Here is a 21988-nt window from a genome sequence, read left to right on the forward strand (position 1 = left end):
AAGAGACATGGAAAAAATAACATGAATGGATCATCTAGATATAGAGATGTACACTGTCCCTCCAGCATATCTTTAGTGGGCTTTGAGAACATCAGTCCTGAGAACAGATAAGTAATGATTATCTCTGCCACATGTCTCTGGAGTTTATAAGACAAGAAATCTCTTTTCCCGTCTATCTCTTTGTCACGTAACCACGGAAACAAAAGCAACTCAATTTGTAGAGCGCGCACATGGTATTATCTGTATACTGTATTTTCTTGATAAATGCAGAAAAGCATGCGACTGTGAAAGATGCTTCTCGGCGAAAGGGAGGGCTTCTAGCTTTTTTAGAGTTTGCGTGTCTGGGTGTTTGTGTGTTGATCTGTTTGTAAGTGTGCATGACTAAGTGCAGCTGTCAGTTTCTCAATATTTCATACGCTCTTCTGCTATGTGACAGGCTATGTGCTGCACTTGTGTAGAAAAGAGCTAAATACATATATCAGCGTGTCATCCAGAAGTTCATGGGCAAGTGATCATACTGGCAAAAGTTATGCATTGATATGCTTTAAATAAATAACTGCTGTTTATATTAACACAGCAGCTCAGGGATGACATGAAAAAAAATCACAATATATATAGGTTTAGTGTCATGATCCTTCAGAAATCATTCCAATATAATGATTTCCTGCTCAAGAAACATTTATAATTATTATCAATGTCGAAACAGTTCTGTAATTTTTTTTAGGATTCTTTTATGAATGGAAAGTTTAAAAAAACAACAACATTTATCTGTAATATACAGCTTTTGCAACATTATAAATGTATATACTGTCACTTGAACAATTTAATGAATACCTGCTGAATAAATTTATTAATTTCTTTAAGTTCTTTCCCAAAAAAATTAAACAATACAATTCTTACTGACCCAAAACATTGAAATGTGCAATATTACAAAAGCTTTTAATTTCAGATAAATTCTGTTCTTTCAAACTATTCATCAAAGAACCCTAAAAACATAAAAGAAAATACAAATTTCACAACTTTTTCAATAATGATAATAATCATAAATATTTATTGAGCAGTATATTATCATATTAGAATAATTTCTGAAGGATCACGCGACACTGAAGACGGGAGTAAGGATGCTCAGATTTGCATCACAGGAATAAATAACATTTAAAAAAAATATTAAAATAGAAAAAAGCTATTTTATATTGTAATAATATTTCACAATATTACAACCCTGATTCAATATTAATGCAGCCTTGGTGAGCAGAAGTACTTAAAACTACTGAACTACAGTACAGAACTACTTTAAAACATTAAAAAATCTTACTGTTCTAAAATGTTTATATACTTATATTATAAATAAGCATTTGTAATTAAGGGGAAAATATATAGAGTTCTTAAAAAACAGATTTTAGTTATTAGTATGTGTCCTTTTCTCTCAAAATAGATCTGTATGCTTTGTCAGGATACACACAGACTCAGATCAATACTGGTCATCAATCACAAAAAGACATTCAATCTATCGGGAAACGCTTTATGTGAGGAGGAAGGTAACAGTGGTAGGGGAAATAAAAGCAGAGCACAGAAAGATATTAATTATATAAAATGGAGAATAACCGTGGCATACAGGCACTTTTTGAAACGAACATTAACCCCTCAGGGCCCACTTATCTCTACGAGATCTGAATGCACAGACCTTTTGAAAATGCTAGAGGACAGGGGAATCATGCAGCTGGGGATGAAACCATGAAGAACAGTGGGCTAACCTAATTGCTCTCAATATAAAAGGTATATTGATGGCACTTAAATGAGACTATGGCCTCCACACCAGATAAATCAGCACCATCACTAAGATTCAATCTATTCCTGTGCGCATTCATCATTTCAAATGACTCCAAACATGTGGCATATGCAGTGCTCTGTAAAGCCTATATTGCATGTCACATCAGGTGTGTAAGTGTGTAGCTTTAGCATTTCTGGAAATGTAAATTTCTTCATGCCCCAAGAGGCAGATTTTCCTCAGTTTCCAATGAATTTTATATCTAATCTGATGAATGGTCCACATTCAAGGTATTGAAATATCATCGCTGGATCTTGCAGAGCTCAGATCACATTATAAGACTGGAGGTAATCTCTGCTATCACTGCAGAGAGCAGCGACGCATACACTGTACGAATGTGATCATTTGTAATGCTCAAATGATCATACACTCCGAACATTGGGTCATACTATCATCATGTGAGCAAAATTATCATACATGTGGTTATGGAAACTGCAATAGCATAATCATCTCAACCTATGCACATATACAGTAAACACTGATAAATCATTCGCAAAAAGCGTTTTACACACATGCACGTTCTTCTCATGGGGCTTTCCAGTAGTTTGTGGTTTGATTCTGGACAACTATACACAATTGGCCTTCTTTACAAATGTCAGATAATGTTATCAGCGTTGCTGTGTGTTTTGTAGAGCGTATTAACGGTGCATTAAGCGATTGCCGTGAAACACTCTTGATATTTGAAATCAACCCCAAAAAACAAAACCCTACTTTTATTGCTCCACCCCTAACATGCATACACACACAAAACTGGCCAGTGAGTATATATGTTACCGACAATGTGTGAAATCTGGCATTGTGCGTCAGGGAATATATATAATCGCCAACGTTTGTATAGGCAAAGTGAATTGGTTTATGCTTCACACATTTCCTAGATAGCCAAAGGGCCAGCAGGCAGAATGTAATACACCCGCTGCTCACGCTTGCGTCTTTGTTTGGCGGTGGCGTGCCTGTAGCTCGTAACGGTCACTTAGAAACATTTAAACATTAAAAAAAATATTTAAAAAATAAGTACAATTTTTAATTCATTGAACTTAAACATAAAAAAAATTGAGAACCGACAACCTTTATTCAAATATTATTAAAAGATTTTGTAAGCATATTGTGTAATTGTGTGTTTCATTTGTGATGACGCAGTGAAACATGCCAAATTGTGCTATTTTCAAGATTTATCAGATACAAAATTGTGTGTGGTTAAGATACAATAATATTTTTAGTTTCTATTTATTAAACCAATTTCCTTCATTGTATCAACTCAAATTTTTAATTTCAATAAACTCAACATTCATTTTAAGGCAACCAGGTTACTTACTTTTTTAAGTTAAACCAACATGTATTTATACACTGCAGTCATTTGAAGTAGAATGTGAAGTAGAATGTGAACTGTGCATAGAGTGTGCGTGTCTGTAAGGGAAAAAAAGTGTTGGTTTACCTTAAAAAAGTAAGTAACCTGGTTGTATTATAAGCCTTTATAAGCCCATTATAAGGTTTAAAATGTTGAGTTTATTGAAATTAAATTAAAAAATGTGTTTATTTTGGAAATTTGTTTAATAAATACAAACTAAAAATATTATTGTATTTGAACCACACAAAATTTTTGATAAATCTTAAAAATAGCACAAACTGTGTTCCGCTGTAGTGTTTTCAACCCAGATGTTTTAGCAGATATTCAGGCAGTCAGGCAGAGACACACTGTCCCCTACTGAAGCCACCTGGCTGAATGGCAGTTCTGGAACAGGAGGGAGCGCAGAGAGAGAGAGAGAGAGAGAGAGAGAGAGAGAGAGAGAGAGAGAGAGAGAGAGAGAGAGAGAGAGAGAGAGAGAGAGAGAGAGAGAGAGAGAGAGAGAGAGAGAGAGAGAGAGAGAGAGAGAGAGAGAGAGAGAGAGAGAGAGAGAGAGAGAGAGAGAGAGAGAGAGACAGCAGGTAGACCGTCCTGCCAAAGCATTGTCTCTGGAGCCGTGTGCTGGGTGCACCTGCTGTCTCACAGAGAGCTGCTGCTAATCCTCCGGGGCCTGAATTGGCAACCTTGTACACTGGCTGTTTTGCAGATATTTACTGAGAGATACAGCAGCCTGTGATAAATACAGCTCTGATTCTAAATAATGAGATAATGCAATCCAAGGCCCAGACTGCGCATTTCAAAATTGAACTTTTATCATCATTAAACATTATGAGAGAGAGAGAGAGAGATAGAGAGAGAGAGAGAGAGAGAGAGAGAGAGAGAGAGAGAGAGAGAGAGAGAGAGAGAGAGAGAGAGAGAGGAGATGGAGGTATGGATGGAAATAAACTGGACAGTGAGATCACTAATGACTCTGAGTTCAAACTCCAGGTCGCATGTGCTGGCAGGAGTGCTGTGATTTTTTTGGGAAAGTCAGGGGGCTTTTTTGTCCTTGTCTGGTCGGTCCTGGCAAGATTAGGAACAGAACAGGCTGTTCAGAAAAAAAAAAAAAAAAAAAAAACATTCATACACTGCATTGACTGTCAGTAACAGCAAAGTGCCATATTTAGCAAAGCACAAATAGTCTTTAGTATTAACCTATGAACCGCAATCTCTTTCTGAATGAGGACTTTCCATCAAAAGTGATGGAAAAGCAACATGAAATGTACCATAAAAGTAGCTAAAACAACTTGTGTGCTATTTTCCAAGTCTTCTAAAGCCATATCACAGATTTGTGCCAAAAGACAGATGTTATTCATTGTTAATCATTCTTTTAACACATGGATTATTGAGTCATTCAGCTGAACCAAAATGATTAAATCATTCATTTGTATTGTATTAACTGATTAATTAGTTCACATCTCATAAACATATCAAAGATAACTAGTTTTTCACATTATTAAATAACATTTAGAACACTTGGAACAAACCGAGACATTTGTTTATATATACTAACATTCACATTAAATGAAAAGCTGATGCTTTAAGTGTGATTAGCTGGGATCTAATCTGAGATATTACATCTCTTTAAAGTAATCACCATGTGAAAAGGTCTTTATAAATCGCTCATTTGGAGTTGAAGTAGAAATAAGGAGCATGAGAGAAATATGTCAACATTATAAGGTGGCAGCTGATGGAACTGGGAAGCACATTTAGAAACAGAGAAGTAAATTCAAGGGTTGGTATATGAATGTAATAATCCATACAGAGAAGTCTATAAGGTAGACCAGGAGTAAGACACAAATGATTTGTGCATCTGCAAGGCACAGCCACAAACTCCATGTCTTCATAAACAGAGGGCTATTAAATGTGTAACTGAGGCTAGAAGGAGATTGGGTAATCAATCATATGAACCACTGGTGGCTAGACCACTTTGTGTATGTGTGTGCGAGGGGGCTACACAAACACACACACACACACACACACACACACACACACACACACACACACACACACACACACACACACACACACACACACACACACACACACACACACACACACACACACACACACACACACACACACACACACACACACACACCTCTATCAGGCTGACATATCTCATATACTGACCACCATGCCCATTACCAAACAACCTATCAGTGATATATTTATTTAAATAGTGGCTGTCATAAAAATATGGCAGATTTATTCAAACATACACTAAATATTGAAGAACAAGTAAAGTAAAAAATACAATGACAATTTTGGACAATGTCTTTTCTGGGGTACGTTGTTCACAAGATGTTTTATTGATGTCCTTCCTTGGTTGAACCACTTATTAAGCGGTGACATGAAGCATGACACATATGTTGGTAAGTTGTAGCTATCTTTCAACGTACCTTCTGATGTTCATTCATGTTTAGTTCATGCCGGAACTAGTAGTAAGTGGAAGTAGATGATCAGTTCATGCAGACTACCACTTTGCTTGAACTGAGGAGCTACAGAGATCTGTTGTGCCACATTAAAGGTGAAACAATGTGATAAATTGTTCTCTGATATCTACATAGAGGGTATGTGGCTTATTTAAGGGAAAAAAATGTCCAGATACAATTTTACAGGTCCATTTACTACCCTATAAATTGTCCCTAGGATGTAATGCTCTGTTTTTGCCTTATTTGGAAAGGGCATGAATATTAATGTTGAGCTCTGCTCTGATTGGCTTATTTCAGCAGCTCAGTAGTTTAGTAAAGCGGCTCATGAGTCCTGACCGTCCTGACACAACACAGACCGACTAAATGACACTTTAAGCAAAACATCTCAAATAGAGATTGATAAAATGCAGCTTACTGGTTTATTTGGTGTTTTCAGATCATCCGTCCGTGAGAAGGAGCTCGCGTTCGTGCAGTTGCCAGATTTCAGTAATTAAATCCCCCAAACAGAGCTTTTCTGTGAAAAAAAAAACAAATGTATGCATCCGGTGTTTTACCTAAACATGTCCAATCTGGCAACCATTTGCACGCAAGCTCTCTCTAGCACAGATGACCTGAAAAACGTCTCAGGTTACGTATGTAACCCTAGTTCCCTGAGGGAACGAGACGCTGCGTCGAAACGCTGTGAGAACGCCTCTGCGTTAATGCGTCGTGAAGCGCCTGTAGAACCATTCCATCGGAAAAAAGATCGATCGTCGGCGTGATGACGTCATCGACCGGAAGCTATAAAACGTCCGTGAAAACAAACAGGAACTAACTTCTGATAAAGCCTGAAGTAAGTGATCACGGACACGCCGGGAGTATGGCAGAGCGACGCAGCGTCTCGTTCCCTCAGGGAACTAGGGTTACATACGTAACCTGAGACGTTCCCTTTCGGGGAACTCGAGCTGCGTCGAAACGCTGTGAGAACGCTTATACCCACATCGCCATAGGACCAAGTGTCTCGTATGTGTGAAGCCGAAGCGCACACGGTTACGAGAGTACCTGTGCCCCTACTGTAGATGCCAGGTCTAGTTCGTAGAACCTGACGAAGGTAGAAGGAGACGACCAACCGGCCGCGTTGCAAATATCATGGAGGGAAGCCCCCGACAAAAGTGCTTTAGAAGCAGCCATACCCCTGGTTGAATGCGCCCGGACAGCCAGTGGAGATGGCTGCCCGGTAGCTTCATAAGCAAGTGAGATGGCCTCGACCACCCACTTGCTCATCCTCTGCTTGGATAGTGGGGCCCCCTTCTTAGGGGGTCCAAAGCAAACAAACAATTGTTCGGTTTTTCTCCACAGGGCAGCTCTGTGGACATAAGTATCCAGTGCCCTCACAGGACACAGCAGATTTAACCTTTCCTGGTCTGACGTCATAAATGGAGGAGGACAGAAGGCTTGTAGAGTGATGGGGCCCCGTGGGCTCGTAGGAACCTTGGGGACATAACCCGGCCTGGGATGTAGAAATGCTTTCACCATCCCTGGCGCAAACTCTAGACATGAGGGCCCTACTGACAGGGACTGAATATCTCCTATCCTTTTAAGAGATGAAATAGCCAAAAGGAAGATGGTTTTTAGGGTGAGGAACTTATCCGAAACCTCCTCCAGAGGTTCGAACGGAGGTCCGGACAAGCCCCTCAGAACAATGGCCAAGTCCCATGCCGGGACCCTCGAGTGCATAACTGGCCTCAACCTTAATGTGCCACGAAGGAAGCGTGTAATTAGAGGGTGTCTTCCCAAAGACACTCCACTGCAAGGGACGTGGAAGGCACCCAAGGCCGCCACGTACACCTTAAGTGTGGAGGGGGTCAACCCTGCCGAGAACCTCTCCTGCAGGAACTCCAGCACTGTACCAACCGGGCAGTTAACTGGGTCCCACTGGCGTTCTCTGCACCATGCTGAGAAAAGTCTCCATTTCAAAGCGTACAGCTTCCTTGTGGACGGAGCTCTGGAGTGTAGGATGGTCTCTACGACCTCGGCCGAGAGACCTTCCTCTATGAGCCTAGCCCCCTCAGAGGCCAGGCCCACAGTTTCCACATCTCTGGGCGTGGGTGCAGGAATCTCCCGCCCGCCTGAGAGAGTAGATCCCTCCTGGTCGGAATCTCCATCGGAGAGCCTTCCAGGAGAGATATCAGGTCCGAAAACCATACTCGGGTCGGCCAGTTCGGAGCCACTAGAAGTACCTGGGCCCCGTCCCGGCGTACCCTCTCCAGAACTCCTGGAAGCAGGACAATCGGGGGGAAGGCGTACAGAGGCAGCCTCGGCCACTCCTGTACCATGGCATCCAGCCCCAGAGGGGCCGGATGGGTCAGAGAAAACCACTGCGGGCAGTGAGAATTCTCCGCCGAAGCGAACAGGTCTATCTCTGCTTTCCCATAAACCTTCCAGAGGAGCTCCACCACCTCTGGGTGGAGTCTCCATTCCCCGGGCCTCGGCCCCTGTCTCGACAGGCTGTCTGCTTCCTGATTCAGGGCCCCCGGGATATACACTGCCCTGATTGACAGCAATTTCCCTTGGGCCCACAGGAGGATCCGATGTGCCAATTTGTCCAACGGACGAGACTTCAGACCCCCCTGGTGGTTTATATAGGCCACCACGGACGTGTTGTCTGTTCTGACTAGTACATGGTGGCCCCTGAGGTCGGGCAGGAACTGTTTCAATGCAAGAAACACTGCGAGCATCTCTAGCCGATTTATGTGCCAGTGCCGCTGATGTTCCTGCCATAGACCCTGGGACGAGCGACCACTCATGGTCGCCCCCCAGCCCGTGAGAGAGGCGTCTGTCGTTAGCGTTACGCGACGAACATGAGCCCCCAACACGGGACCCTGGGATAGAAACCCCGGGTTTTTCCACATGACCAGAGCACGTAGGCATCGCCGCGTGACTTTGATCGCGCGGAGCGGATTTCCCCTCGGGGAGAACCCCTTTGTTTTGAGCCACCACTGCAGTGGCCTCATGTACAGAAGGCCAAAAGGTATCACGTTGGACGCTGCTGCCATGAGACCTAACAGTTTCTGGAACTGTTTCACAGTGACGGCTCGGCCTAGCTTCTGTTCTTTGGCGGCTGCCAGGATCGATGCTATGCGTGTTGGCGATAATTGCGCCCGCATAATTACCGAGTCCCAGTTCACACCTAGAAAAGTGGTTCTCTGAGCCGGAGAAAGCACACTCTTCTTGGCGTTCAGCCTCAACCCCAACTTCGACATGTGGGCGAGAACAGCATCTCGATGCTGAACCGCCATCTGCTCTGTATTCGCTAGAATCAGCCAGTCGTCGATATAGTTCAGTATGCGGATGCCCTGTAGACGCAGCGGCGCCAGAGCTGCATCCACACACTTGGTGAACGTGCGGGGTGACAGTGCTAGACCGAAGGGAAGTACACGATATTGGTATGCCTCTCCCCCGAAGGCAAACCTCAGGAACTTCCTGTGATGTGGAAGGATGGAGACATGAAAATACGCATCTTTGAGGTCTATGGTGACAAACCAATCCTCCGATTTGACCTGCGCTACAATCTGTCTGAGTGTAAGCATCTTGAATTTTAGCTTGGCCACCGAGCGTTTCAATAGCCGCAGATCTAATATCGGGCGTAAGCCCCCATCCTTCTTGGGCACGATGAAGTAACGGCTGTAAAAGCCAGACTCCCTGCTGGGAGGGGGAACCCTCTCTATAGCCCCTTTTTGCAGGAGTGTCTCTACTTCCTGTGCCATTACCAGAGCCTGCTCCGGGCCCACCTCTGTAGGTAGGACACCGCAGAAAGGAGGTGGCCGACTTCTGAATTGAATAGCGTACCCCCTTTCTATTATCTGCAGAACCCAACGAGATATGTTTGATAGACGTTTCCACTCGTCTAGAAAATCTACTAAGGGAACCAGCCTCTCGAGGCTGGCCTCTGGTGTATTTTGAGCAACAAGCACAGTGCCCTGAAGCGGCGGACCGGCAGGGAACGACTGACTTGACTGCTCGGGGGCCCCCCGAAGGGGGTGCGGACCACCCTCGGGTGGCCCGCGGAGACCGACTGCGCCCCAGCATTGCGGCGGGGTTGGCAGCGCGGCCCCCCGAGGGTGCCGTAGGGAAACGGGTACGGTTAGCAGGGGTAAACACCGTTTCCCTACGGGGGGAACCACCCTCAGCGTCCTGACGCTTCTGGCGTCAGGAACGCTTCGACGAGGCCTTCTTGGCGATCAGGACTGTCCGCAGATCAGCCCTGCCCCTCGAAGGCCTCGTCTGAGAGCGCCGCCCCTCGTCCCCACGCTGAGGGGGAGCTCGGGCAGCGACGCTCTGCTTCTGTGAAGCCCTGTGTGAAGAGCTCGTACTCGGTTTGGGCTGCTTGGTGGTATCAGCAGCAGCCCCAGGGACCTGGACTCGGAGAGGGAGGAACTGCTTGAGCGCCGCAGCTTGCTTTTTCGACTCCTGGAACCTCTCGGTGACAGTATGGACTGCGTCACCGAAGAGGCCTCCAGGAGAAAGCGGCGCATCAAGTAGAAAGGCTTTCTCCCTCTCCTTGATATCTGTGGGGTTCAACCATAGGTGCCTCTCCGTAGCCACCAATGCTGCCATGGAGCGGCCAACACATCTGGCCGTCTCCTTGGTGGCCCGGAGAGCTAGATCGGCTGAAGATCTTAACTCAGCTACAATATCTCCCCCCACAGCATCACTACCGTCCAGATCCCTCAGCAGGTCAGCCTGGTATGCCTGCACGATAGCCATCGTGTGCAGGCATGCAGCCGCTTGACCCGCTGCCGAGTACGCTTTACCCACCAACGCCGACGTTGTTTTCAATGGTCTGGTGGGTAAAGTCGGGGCCTTAAGGGACGATGCCGAAGAGGGTGAGAGATGGCTCGCAACGTCTCTTCAACCTTTGGCATCGCCCCATAACCGTACTGTCTCAGCCCGCTGATGTTGCTATAGACCGAAGTCTGCGGGCTGAAGACACGATATGATGCCGGTCTCCTCCACGATCTTGCCACCTCGGTGTGCAAGTCGTGGAAGAACGGCAGGCCCCGTCGCTGAGGTTCTGAGGCGCGAGATGGCAGGAAGCGTTCGTCTAGCTTGCTATGACGTTTTCTTCCTGCCTCAGATCTTTCAGTGGGCCAGTCGATGTTTAATCTGGCCACTGCTCGCGTCAAAACCTCAACTAGCTCTTCACTAGCAGGGGACTGAAGTGGCGAATCTTCAATGTCGATACTTTCAACGTCCACCTCCTCAGAGCTGGACAGATGAAGTACCGGCGACTCTCTCGGGGGGGAAGAAACCGCCATGCGTGCTTCCATGCCCCGAGAAGAGCCGCTGGATGGAGCAGGTGAGGGCAGAGATAAGGCAGCGCCCGTCTCTAACCCCTCTGCAACATCCAATTGTGAACCCCACGACTGCAGCCTTCGCTCCGCCTCGGCGGAAGCGGGACCAGAGCCGCGGGGAACACGAGCCGAGGCACCCTCCTCGAAGAGTGCCCGGCGGGAGCGCAGCGTTCTTAATGGTAAACGCTCACAGTGCTCACAAGCAGCCCCCTCGAGGGCTGCCTGGGCATGCTGCGCTCCCAAGCATGCAACACAGAGAAGATGTGTGTCCCCGCCCGTGATGTAGCGTGGGCAGGGAGGAACACACTTTCTGAAATTGCTGCTCTCACTCGCCATTTCTATCTATTTTATTTTCTCTTTTTTCTGTTAATATATGGAATATTTAACAAAAAGGGTGGAAAATCTCTGATAATAGACAGACAAAAACACCAAATAGACAGACAGGTTCACACAGATCGCTTGCTGAAGGCTCAGAAGCTAGTTCCTGTTTGTTTTCACGGACGTTTTATAGCTTCCGGTCGATGACGTCATCACGCCGACGATCGATCTTTTTTCCGATGGAATGGTTCTACAGGCGCTTCACGACGCATTAACGCAGAGGCGTTCTCACAGCGTTTCGACGCAGCTCGAGTTCCCCGAAAGGGAACACCAATAAACCATTTTATGCATGTGATTATTTAGCTCCGGCCGCATGATATGCCTCCAGCCGCTCATTTTTTTTTTTTAATCTTTCTTTTTTAAATATAATAAAACTAAAGACTTTTTGGAGATATGAAGGATGCAATACTACTCTAGAGGTACTCAAGATTGACATGAGATTGACTGAAACTGAGTGTTTCACCCCCCCCCCCCCCCCCTTTAAGAACTATTTTTGTAATAACAAAATCAACTGAATGTTTAAATACAATAATACAATGCACCAAAAAAATATACAGCTCTGGAAAAAAATTAAAAGACCACTTAACATTGAGAAATCAATGTCTTTTAATTTTTTTTCCAGAGCTGTAGAAGTATAATTTTCAAATAGATTAAAGTGCAAAAGAATTAGGCTTTAATTAAGAACTGCAGGTAACTAATCACAATAAGGTCTCATTATTTAATGCATTAACTAAGATTGAGCAATAACTTTGTTACAGAAACTATAATGTGTTTGGTAATGTTATATGATAAATACTGATATCGTTGTTAGTTTTATCTTAGGTCCATTAAAAAAAAGTTATTTTGATTTTGATTTTAATGCTATTGTACAGTAACTAAGAAATGAACATACCTTACAATAATTAAATCTTTATAAGTATTTTTCATTGTCAGTTTGGTAATAATGAATTAACATGTTAACTAATGAAGTCGTATGTCTCAAAGTTTTACTGAACAATAAATCAAAAAGTTCTAATCATTAGGGCATGTTGTAGTCCAGATTAAAACATAAAAATGTTTGAAAATAATTAGCCTATTAAATAATTAAGTATTAAGTATTTGGTGCTGTGATAAGCAACTAGCTTAGAAATCTAGACGCACCCTACAGCAGCAAATTTAATTTGCCCGCAAGTGTCGTCTAGAAACTCTCAATACCATTCTGAGCTGTGTTCCTCAAAATCTGGACGGCCCAATCACATCATGTATAGAGTCGGCGGGCGGGGCCATAATGACGACGGCCGAGTTGCGTTTGCGTGCTTCTAGTAAACACAGAAACTGGCGAACGGCGGCGGTCTTTCGAATCAGCTTTGACTGCGACTCTGGAAGACTTGGAGTTAAGCTTTTCTCTGAGAAAAGAACAAAGAGCGGCACTGAAGTCATTCTTAAAAAGGGAAGATGTGTTCGGAGTTTAGCCAACCGGATACGGCGAATGTTTAATCAATCAGCGAGCTCTGCTTCACCTTCATTGCTCTGGTTGGTGTAGCGCTATCCTATCGCGTGCAGAGGGAGTTTGAAAGACAACCGTTTATCCCGCCCCTCGGATTGAGCCCTGTCTATGGTGAGTTTCCAGACCAAACATCTTGATGTGGGTCTGGCTTGTCAGGCTAATAAGCAACATTAAGATCACAAAAAAAAACAAAAAAAAAAACGAGTGGCTGTTTTAAAAACTTCACAAGCAGTTGCTTTTGTTTGCGGGGTTTCCGGGGTAATCACGGCATTCTGCAGTTCATCAGCGCCCTCTGCTGTCATTGAGCGGCACTTCATCATTAGCGCATCTCCTTCACTCATGTGCTTCTCATTTACATCTGAGCATTTACGTAAATTTACATTTACGTCCCTTTGACGGTGTTGAGCATTTTATACTGTTGATGGGCAAAGTATTCTTAAGTGCATTATAAAAAATGTAATACTTGTTAATAGATTATGATTTATGATATTTTGAAGTGCCCACGATAACAATATCGTGCATATTCATTATCATGATCGCATTACCGAAAATCGGCACATGTCTAGATTGGAGTGCTACAAACTTTGTTCATGAATCAACTGGAAACAGCTAGATTGAAAGAGCAACTATTGGGATTTAAGAATTGATATTGGTTCTAACTGAGCTTATGAAAAATAAATACATGAAATCCTGCAAGGGTAGCAAAAAAATAAATAAAATAAAATAAAATAAAATAAAATATAGTACGAGTGAAAAGCACAGCAGACATGTCCAAACCATGCATAAATACATAATGATTTGCACCTAATCCTCATCCTCAACTTAAATATCATCTCTGTAATGTCAACTGTAAACTGTAATGTATTTTAACCCCTAAATGTCACCACCTTTTTGAGAATAGACGTGAAAATCCAAACTTAAATGGCTGTATTACAAGAAAACTTATATATATTATATAGAACTTGGTCTTGTTTTAAAGAAGACACTCTGCAGAAAAATTTAAAAAGTTTAAATGTACTGTAAATAATATGTATTCTAATCTAAATATATTTATATTTTTTTGTATTATATTTGTATTCTAAATATATTTATATTTTATTCTAAATATATATTTTACAAAATGTTTTTATTATTATTATAAAATTACAATAAAATCAAAGACATATATCTAATCAAGTTGTATTCCGAATTTGAAGTTGATACCACAAAAATTTAAGTTCACGTTCGATTTTTTTTAGCCACTGTACCAAAAATTACTTTTTTAATGCATCCTCCTGCAGTAAATGAATACATTTCACTTTTATCCCAAAACAAATATGGAACCTTGAGACTCTGATTTTAAAGTAGTTTAAATAAATTCTGTATTATGAAACCTGACTCAGCCAACTAGGGGGAGAAGTCCACTAGAAGAATTTATAGTGCTGTTTCCATGGTAACGCCATGTCCAATGTACGTTTTTGAATTATACTTAATGTATGATGATTACTAAAATATGTGCAAAAGTCAATAAAAATAGTGCCAATCTAGACACTTAGCAACAGACAACGAATCACATATACTCGTTTTTGAATTTAGTGATTTTTTTTTTTTTTTGAATGATAGTTCAAAAGATTGCAGATTTTTTCAGAGCAACCTTTCCTCATATTTACCAAGGGTTCATAATTCATAACTGCAGAATATTATTAATATTAGTGGTTAGCACTGTAAGCCTATAATTGCTAGCTAGTTATCACTTATGCTATCTAATGTAATGCATGTTAAAATGCATCAGTAGATAAAATTAAGATAAAAGAAGTGGAATAAAAAATATTCACACGACAAACTGCAATTCATATTCTTGGATTTGACATGATTTATGAGAACATATTGCTGAGTCAGACCTTGGGACAAATTACCATATGGAAATGTTCAGAATATAAGATTAGGGGTGGAGAGTGAGTGTGAGAGAAATGAAATAAGTGTATCACTCTATCTGCCAGAGAAAACATGTGCATCCACACATTCCTAAATCTATCAATTGAAAAGACATATGACCACTGAGAACTAAAGCAAATCGACACATGATGGCTCATGAGTAAGTCGGCTTTACTGGGAACAGACTGGAAAGGGTAATTTACATGCACTAAGAGAAGGAAAAAAAGTTGTTCTCCCATTTCTCCCAAGGCATCCAAATGTGAAAATCAACCCTGCGTTAATCATTCATTTCTCTAGTCTAATTCACTGCCTCATCTAGCAAAGCCCAGGGCTGTGAATATTAATTTGTGGTAATTTAGCAGGTCAAGACTTACATTTCTCATGTACCCCAACATTGTAACCAAACGCATTAGCATGAGAATAACAGTGACCCCTCTACTTGTATTTCTGAGGGATACCGGTTGCTGGACAATGCATACCATCTTGTCTAAAGCTAACAGCATTGTGTATTTTCCATGTATTATTGTAGCTCAGTCAAAGCTTAAGATCGCTTATATTCTCGGTGGGGTTGTCCACATGGTTTAAGAAAGGATATACACCATATTGCCAAATGTTTTGGAACACCTGCCTTTACATGAACTTTAATGATATTCCATTATTAATCAATAGGCTTTAAAATGGAGTTGGCCCACCCTTTGCAGCTAGAACAATTTTGAATCTTCTGGGGAAGCTTTCCACAAGAGGTGTGTTTATGGGAATTATTAAATATTCTCCTATAGAAGTGCATTTGTGAGGGCATTGATGTTGGATGAAAAGGTCTGGCTAGCAGACTAATTCATCCCAAAGGGTTGAGGTCAGGTCTCTGTGCAGGCCAGTGAAGTTCCTCCACTTCAAACTCGCTTATCCATGTATTTATGTACCTTGCTTTGTGGTGCGCAGTCAGGTTGGAACAGAAAGGGGCGATCCTCAAACGTGTCCCATAAAGTTGGGAGCATGACATTTTTCCAAAATGTCTTGATATGCCGAAGAATTAAGAGTTTCTTTCACTGGAACTAAGGTGCCAAGCCCAGACCCTGTATAATAACCCCACACCGTAATCCCCCCTCAACCCAACTTTACACTTGACACAATGCAGTCAGGCATGTTCCGTTCTCCTGGCTACTCGTCCATCGGATTGTCAGAGAGAAGTGTGATTGGTCACTTCAGAGAACACGTCTCCACTGCTCTAAAGTCAAGTGTTGGCGTGATTTACACCACTGCATACAACGCTTTGCATTGCATTTGGTAACCCAGCTGCTCGGTTATGGAAACCTATTCCATGAAGCTCTTTACACACTGTTCCTGAGCTAACCTGAAGGCCTCAAGTTTGGAGGTCATTAGCTATTGACTCTGCAGAAAGTTGCAGACTTCTGTGCAATGTACGTCTCAGCATGCACTGACCCCACTCTGTGATTTTATGAGACCTACCACTTTGGGACTGAGATGCTGTTGTACCCAATTGCTTCCACTTTGTTATAATACCATTAACAGTTTACTGTGTAATATTTAGTAGTAAGGAAATTTAACAAATGGGCTTATTGCACTGGTGGCAACCAATCACAGTATAACGCTTGAATCACTGAGCTCCTGAGAACGACCCATTCTGGCAATTTAGTGTATATCGTTTGAATGGTGAAAGAATTTTCATTTGAATAAATGTACCATACAATGTTATGCAATATCACATAATTAAAAGCATGCAGAAACATTTGAGAATTGCAGTCATCTTATAATACATTATACATATAGCAATGAGATCTCACAATGAATTTGCTTTAAAGTTGGTCGCTTTAAAGATGGTTTCTATTTCAACTTGATGTCATTCTCATCTTCAATTCTCCCTCGCTTTAATTCTTTCCTTCTCATTGCTCTCCATCTATCTAATGGGCTAGAGACATCGGGCAGGCACTAATTATGCCACGGAGGGCAGAGGAGGGATGACAGAATGGCTCATCAAAACCAGAGCAAGTAACAGGCTGCTGATGGGGAGCAAAAACAGATCATAAATTAGGAAACAAGAAAACCACACACACACACACATTTGCTTAAAAGGTTTTGCCACACAACACACAAGTTGCTCTGTGTTTTCTGTCGAATCAGTTGAATATCTGAATGAGGGAATCAGGACAAACATATAGGGAATAGAAATATATAAAAACATAAACTATTTAAAAAGTCCAATCATAACCAGAGTTTTTATAAGCTTGGGAAACCCCTGAAGCAGATACCTCAGTGTTCAGCCAGAGGCAAACATGCACTTAATAAGAACAGTAGTTCTGTTGACCAAGATGCTTTGCTCTCAATTACTCGTTTCTCAGAGCTGCAGCACAAGCCAATAAGGCTCAGGGAAGCTATTAGATTTGACACGTGTGAGCAGCATGACAACATTTCCACTAAACTTTCTGCAGCCCTTAATTGTAATGGTGTGCATGCTAATCAAATGTGTGCATTTGTTTTACTTAATAGACATTGTACTGCTTTGTTTGTCCCCAACCCTACTTACAATGTGCATGCTGCTGTTAATTTCTATTTATTTTATACGACAAGGTGTAGCTGTCAACCAAGAGAAGTTAAAAGGCTCTCCATGGGAAAAAGTGCTCTCTTGTTCCAGACAGAAAATTACTTCAAGGAATGGACTCTTGACTAATTGAGCACAGGGATGCTTCTTAAGATGTGGCCTTTGAAGAGAGATGAAATGGAATGAAGTATAAGTCATCTCTCTAAATAAAATACCAGATTAAAAAAAATTGAAATATTTTTGAAAATATGAAATATAACGAATGCAGGTCTAATGAGGATGATGTCTGAGAAACAGGCTTTCCACTAGATATAAAACGTTCATTATATATGTGCCATGTACTGTAAACATTTACAACCATTTTAATGGCTTGTGCCTAATCAAGTTATATGTAACATTGCTTGTCCATGTACATTAGAACATGTATAATATGACCCGTTAACAAGAATAACTACAGGTCTCAGGTGACCTGACAACACAGCCTGGTCTCATTATTAATATATAGGCATTAATATATAATTTTCAAAGACAAAAAAATGTACATTTGTACATTTGGATAGATGCTAAAATGCTAAAATGGACATATTGACATTGATATGATTTTACAGCTGCAAGGTGTTAGATATTTACAAATCTTTCATATCATAAAGATATCATAATAATGTTACCATTTTAAAGATACATGTAAAATCCATTAACCCTACTCCAAAAGCTAACTAGACCTACACATTTTATACAGAATATAAAAAGAATAAAACATAATTGACAGATATGTTTAGGAAAATGACAATTTTAGTAACAATATAGCATTAAATATATATTTTGAGCTGCTAATCGCACTCCTACCTCTAAATTTACCCCTATTTTTTTAAACTATGTACAGTTATGAAAAAAAAAAAAAAAAAAAAAACAGACAGGCAAGTGTAATCACAATAATTAACTTATTGCGAAAATGTCAAAAGCTGTATAAACGCGCTCAAATAACCATGAGTTGCAGTCACAGCCCTCTTTGGTGGTATATAGTAGTGTTTTATGAGGTACAGAGCTGAATTTAAGTTATTAATCCATGAAAACATTAATCCGTCTTCACTCTGTGAAGGCGTGCATTTCCCATTTTCAAATGTACATTGGCTGAAACACGGCATGTCACAATCTGTGACAAAGCAGGCTAGAGCCAATGAGCATTTGATATTACTGCCGTAAATCATGTCGTAACGCTTCTTGAGGGGATATTTTTTGAGTTTGAATTCATCATTACGAGCGTCGGATTTGACGTTTACAGTCACTGCGGCCCCACTTTATATTAGATGGCCTTAACCACTATGTACTTACATCAAAAAATAAGTACAATGTACTTATTGTGTTCATGTTGTATTGCAAAACACTTTTGCGGACATTAAGGTGGGATACGAGTAAGGTTAGGGATAGGTGTGGTTGTGTATGGGTACGTTTAAGGGTACTGTGAGGTGTAAGGGAAGACAGTGTCATTATAAATGTAATTACAAAAATGAATTAAAGATGTAATTACATGCAGGTATTTAAAAAAAAAAAAGTAAAATGTGAAAACACTAAATAAGTGCATTGTATCAAATTATTAATTAAAATGTTAGTACATAGTTATATTAGGCCACCTAATATAAAGTGGGTCCGTCGCGGCTAAGACTGGAGATGAGGATGGCTGGATAAGGGCTTAATTTGGATCTGTTACTTGCAAACGTATGGATTCTAAAGATGTGGATTACACAGAGCGAATAAAAAATGTATTTTGTGAATTTATGTTGTATTTTGGTGTATATATATATATTATAACACATTTTGTCTTGCGGCAAGCAAACAAAATATTACAAAATGGTTAAACGACTACAGAAAATCTTAAGGTTTCAAAACGTAGTCTTGTTTTACATTATGTAATCCTCCGAAACGAGTCAGTGACAGAGCGTAATGTTATTATTTCTAGTTACTGTAAGTAAACTGTGTTTAATAAATGTGACTGAAAACATAATTTATATGACAATTGAATACATCAGTGTCAATACATTAATGCCATGCTTTTATTATTCATAAATAGCAATATTTACAAATGTATATGCCGGTAGAATTGTTCATATACAAATAATTTATGTTTTAGTGCTGTCAAAACAAATATTTTACGCTTTGGTTCTGTCAATATTATGCATATCAGTGTGTTTATATATGTCAAATGTAAGATGTAAAATGTCTAAATGTAAAATTATGAATGACTGAATGAGGCATTTATATACAATGTACTTTCAGTGTGCATTAAAAAGTGTTTGAACGACTCTTTACATAAAAATGCAAATGCATTCTCATGAGATCACATTGGATAAGTTTGCAACTTTCCCACAGCTCAATGTTGCTTCATAACAGATAATAGGGGAAAATATTTTTTGTGTTTGTTTTTGTGATCTGACCACTCAAATCACATACGTGCACAAATGCATTGTAATGTGTCCAGGACAAGTGTGCCCAATGAGTCCTTAAAAGTGAAGCCAAACCCCGCCCTCTCCATATTATGTAATGGGATGTGAGACAAACTAAACAATCAAATGACACCATTTATTTTTATTTTTTAACAAAGATGGTTTCTGGTTTTCATCATGCTGATGTAAGTGTTTGTTCTTTAAATTAGTTTGGTTGTAATTAGTTATTTGATGCTATAAAAATGGTGGTGTTGCATCTTGATTAACAGCTGAGATTGACAGTAGGCGTCAAAATACTTAGGATTTTCGGGAGGAGATTAAATCTATGTATTTGCGAGACCTTGATACCGCTGTTTCATTTTGCGCTCACTACTGTGCAGACTTGAGACTCAAGATGTCAGTGGCATACTAGGACAATAGCAGCTTTTTTTTTTTTTTTTACAATGGAAGAGAGTGAATGTGCATCGTCCATCTTTTTTTTACAGTCTATGGGCCAAGACAAAACTGATCACATGAAAATCAAATGAGTTAAAACAAGGGTTTTAAACTAGCCTGACGTGGTCATTCTCAATTCTAGTCAGAATATGAGTCTGATACTGCTCCATTGGGCTGTGATTATGGGGCGTGTTTCAACCGAACCAGGAAAGACCTCAATTGGATAGACCTACAACCAATCAGAGCAACGAAGCGACGCATAACGTTAGTTGTCAAATGAGTTCAACTGCACTGTGTTGCCAAGTCCACTTTTTTTTTTTCGCGGGTTGTTTTCAATGTCCGCTTGTTGAAGCGACCATTATCTGCTATATAGGACCATGAATGCGAATTTTAGCAGGCAATCTTGCCAAAATAACACAATATTTAGATTTCAGAGAGAAATAGTGCAGGTGAATGCATATATGAACAAGCTCTCCGTTTAGTATTTGAACAAATATAATCCAAGCACCTTTGATGACGTGCATTATTAGGTTACTGTTGATCATCTGTCCATCGTCTTCTAAAGCCCGCCCTGATGATTTCATTGGTCCAAACAGTTTCTGTTCGGGCATAATTACTCCTCGAAGGATCGAGTCCAGACCGAACCGCCCAAGCTCAAATGTTGTAAAGAGTTAAGAGTTAAAGAGTTCGGCTGGCATCCAGGCTAGTTTTAAACTTGACCAGTAGCAAAATATTGGATATCAAGGAAAGATAAATAGCATGAGGATATGATACTTGATTATTCTGATAAGAGTGATGAAGGATGGACATAATCAGGTGCGCCTCCTCACATATTCCGCTCCAACAAAATCTCATGGTCATGCGTATAAATAGTACGAGTGTGAAATCTTGTGGAATGGATATGCCAAAATGAGTTTTGCCGTGCAAATGCTACGCAGTTTTTTGAGTGCATATGATACACACTTTAGGGCGTGCATATGACATGCTTTTGGGTAGGTTTAGAGTGGTGGGGTGGTGGGTTCGTATTTATAATACGCCATAAAGTGCGTATCATATGCACGCAAAAAATCGCGTACCATATGCACGCCAAAACTCATTTTGCCGTATACATTCCACGAGATTTCACACTCGTACTATTTAGACGCATTTTCGTGAGATCGGGCTCTCCCTCCAGGGGTGTGTTTGTCATGTGCTGTCATGAGTCTGGACTCTGGAGAAGAGAAGGGCAAGACATTGATGATTTGAGTAGAGTTTCCTCATCACACATCTCAAAAGTGTCTCTAGTTAGAAAGTTGCATTATGCAGTTTTAATTAGACCCTTTCTGCGAGCACCTCTCTGCCTGCGGGTTGTGTGGAAAGTTTGGCTTTTGAGAAATCCACGCTGGCGGAGTTCAACGCATCTCGCTGAGTCTCTGAGAGTAAAACGAGACCTTTCTATATTTGGCTTGTCAAAAAAAGAAGGGGAAAAACCTCAGTGACATGCCAAGTTGGCATTGTTCCTGGCATTTCTCTTGCCATTAGTTGAGCCAAGAGATGGCATTAGTTAAGGTAAACCCCTAAGGTCTCATAGCGATGGTTTTCCTTAGAAAGAACGTGGCTTATCATCAGGAGTCTGACATTACACTTCTACCAGAGTCATCAGGGGTATGACACATGGCAGAATGAATCCCATCTCACTCGGACTCTGAGGGGAACAGTTGGGGTAATGTCAGACAGCAGCCGGCATTATGTTTGTTCCTGAATATTCCGGAGGTCCTCATTTTCAAACAGAGTGAAAGCCCCTGTGAGAGACTTGAGGCG

General features: G+C 41.2%; 1 long non-coding RNA gene across 1 annotated transcript in view; it reads right to left on the reverse strand.

Moving 5' to 3' along the window:
- Nucleotides 1-4207: 4207 nt before the first annotated feature.
- Nucleotides 4208-21988, reverse strand: part of LOC137092516 (uncharacterized) — a 305870-nt gene continuing 288089 nt past the window's right edge. Inside the window, exon 3 of the long non-coding RNA XR_010908304.1 lies at nt 4208-4257. This is a non-coding gene — a long non-coding RNA (uncharacterized lncRNA). The remainder of the gene's footprint in view (nt 4258-21988) is intronic.

The sequence above is a fragment of the Pseudorasbora parva genome, chromosome 11 (genome assembly GCF_024679245.1).
Source record: "Pseudorasbora parva isolate DD20220531a chromosome 11, ASM2467924v1, whole genome shotgun sequence".
NCBI lineage: Eukaryota > Metazoa > Chordata > Actinopteri > Cypriniformes > Gobionidae > Pseudorasbora > Pseudorasbora parva.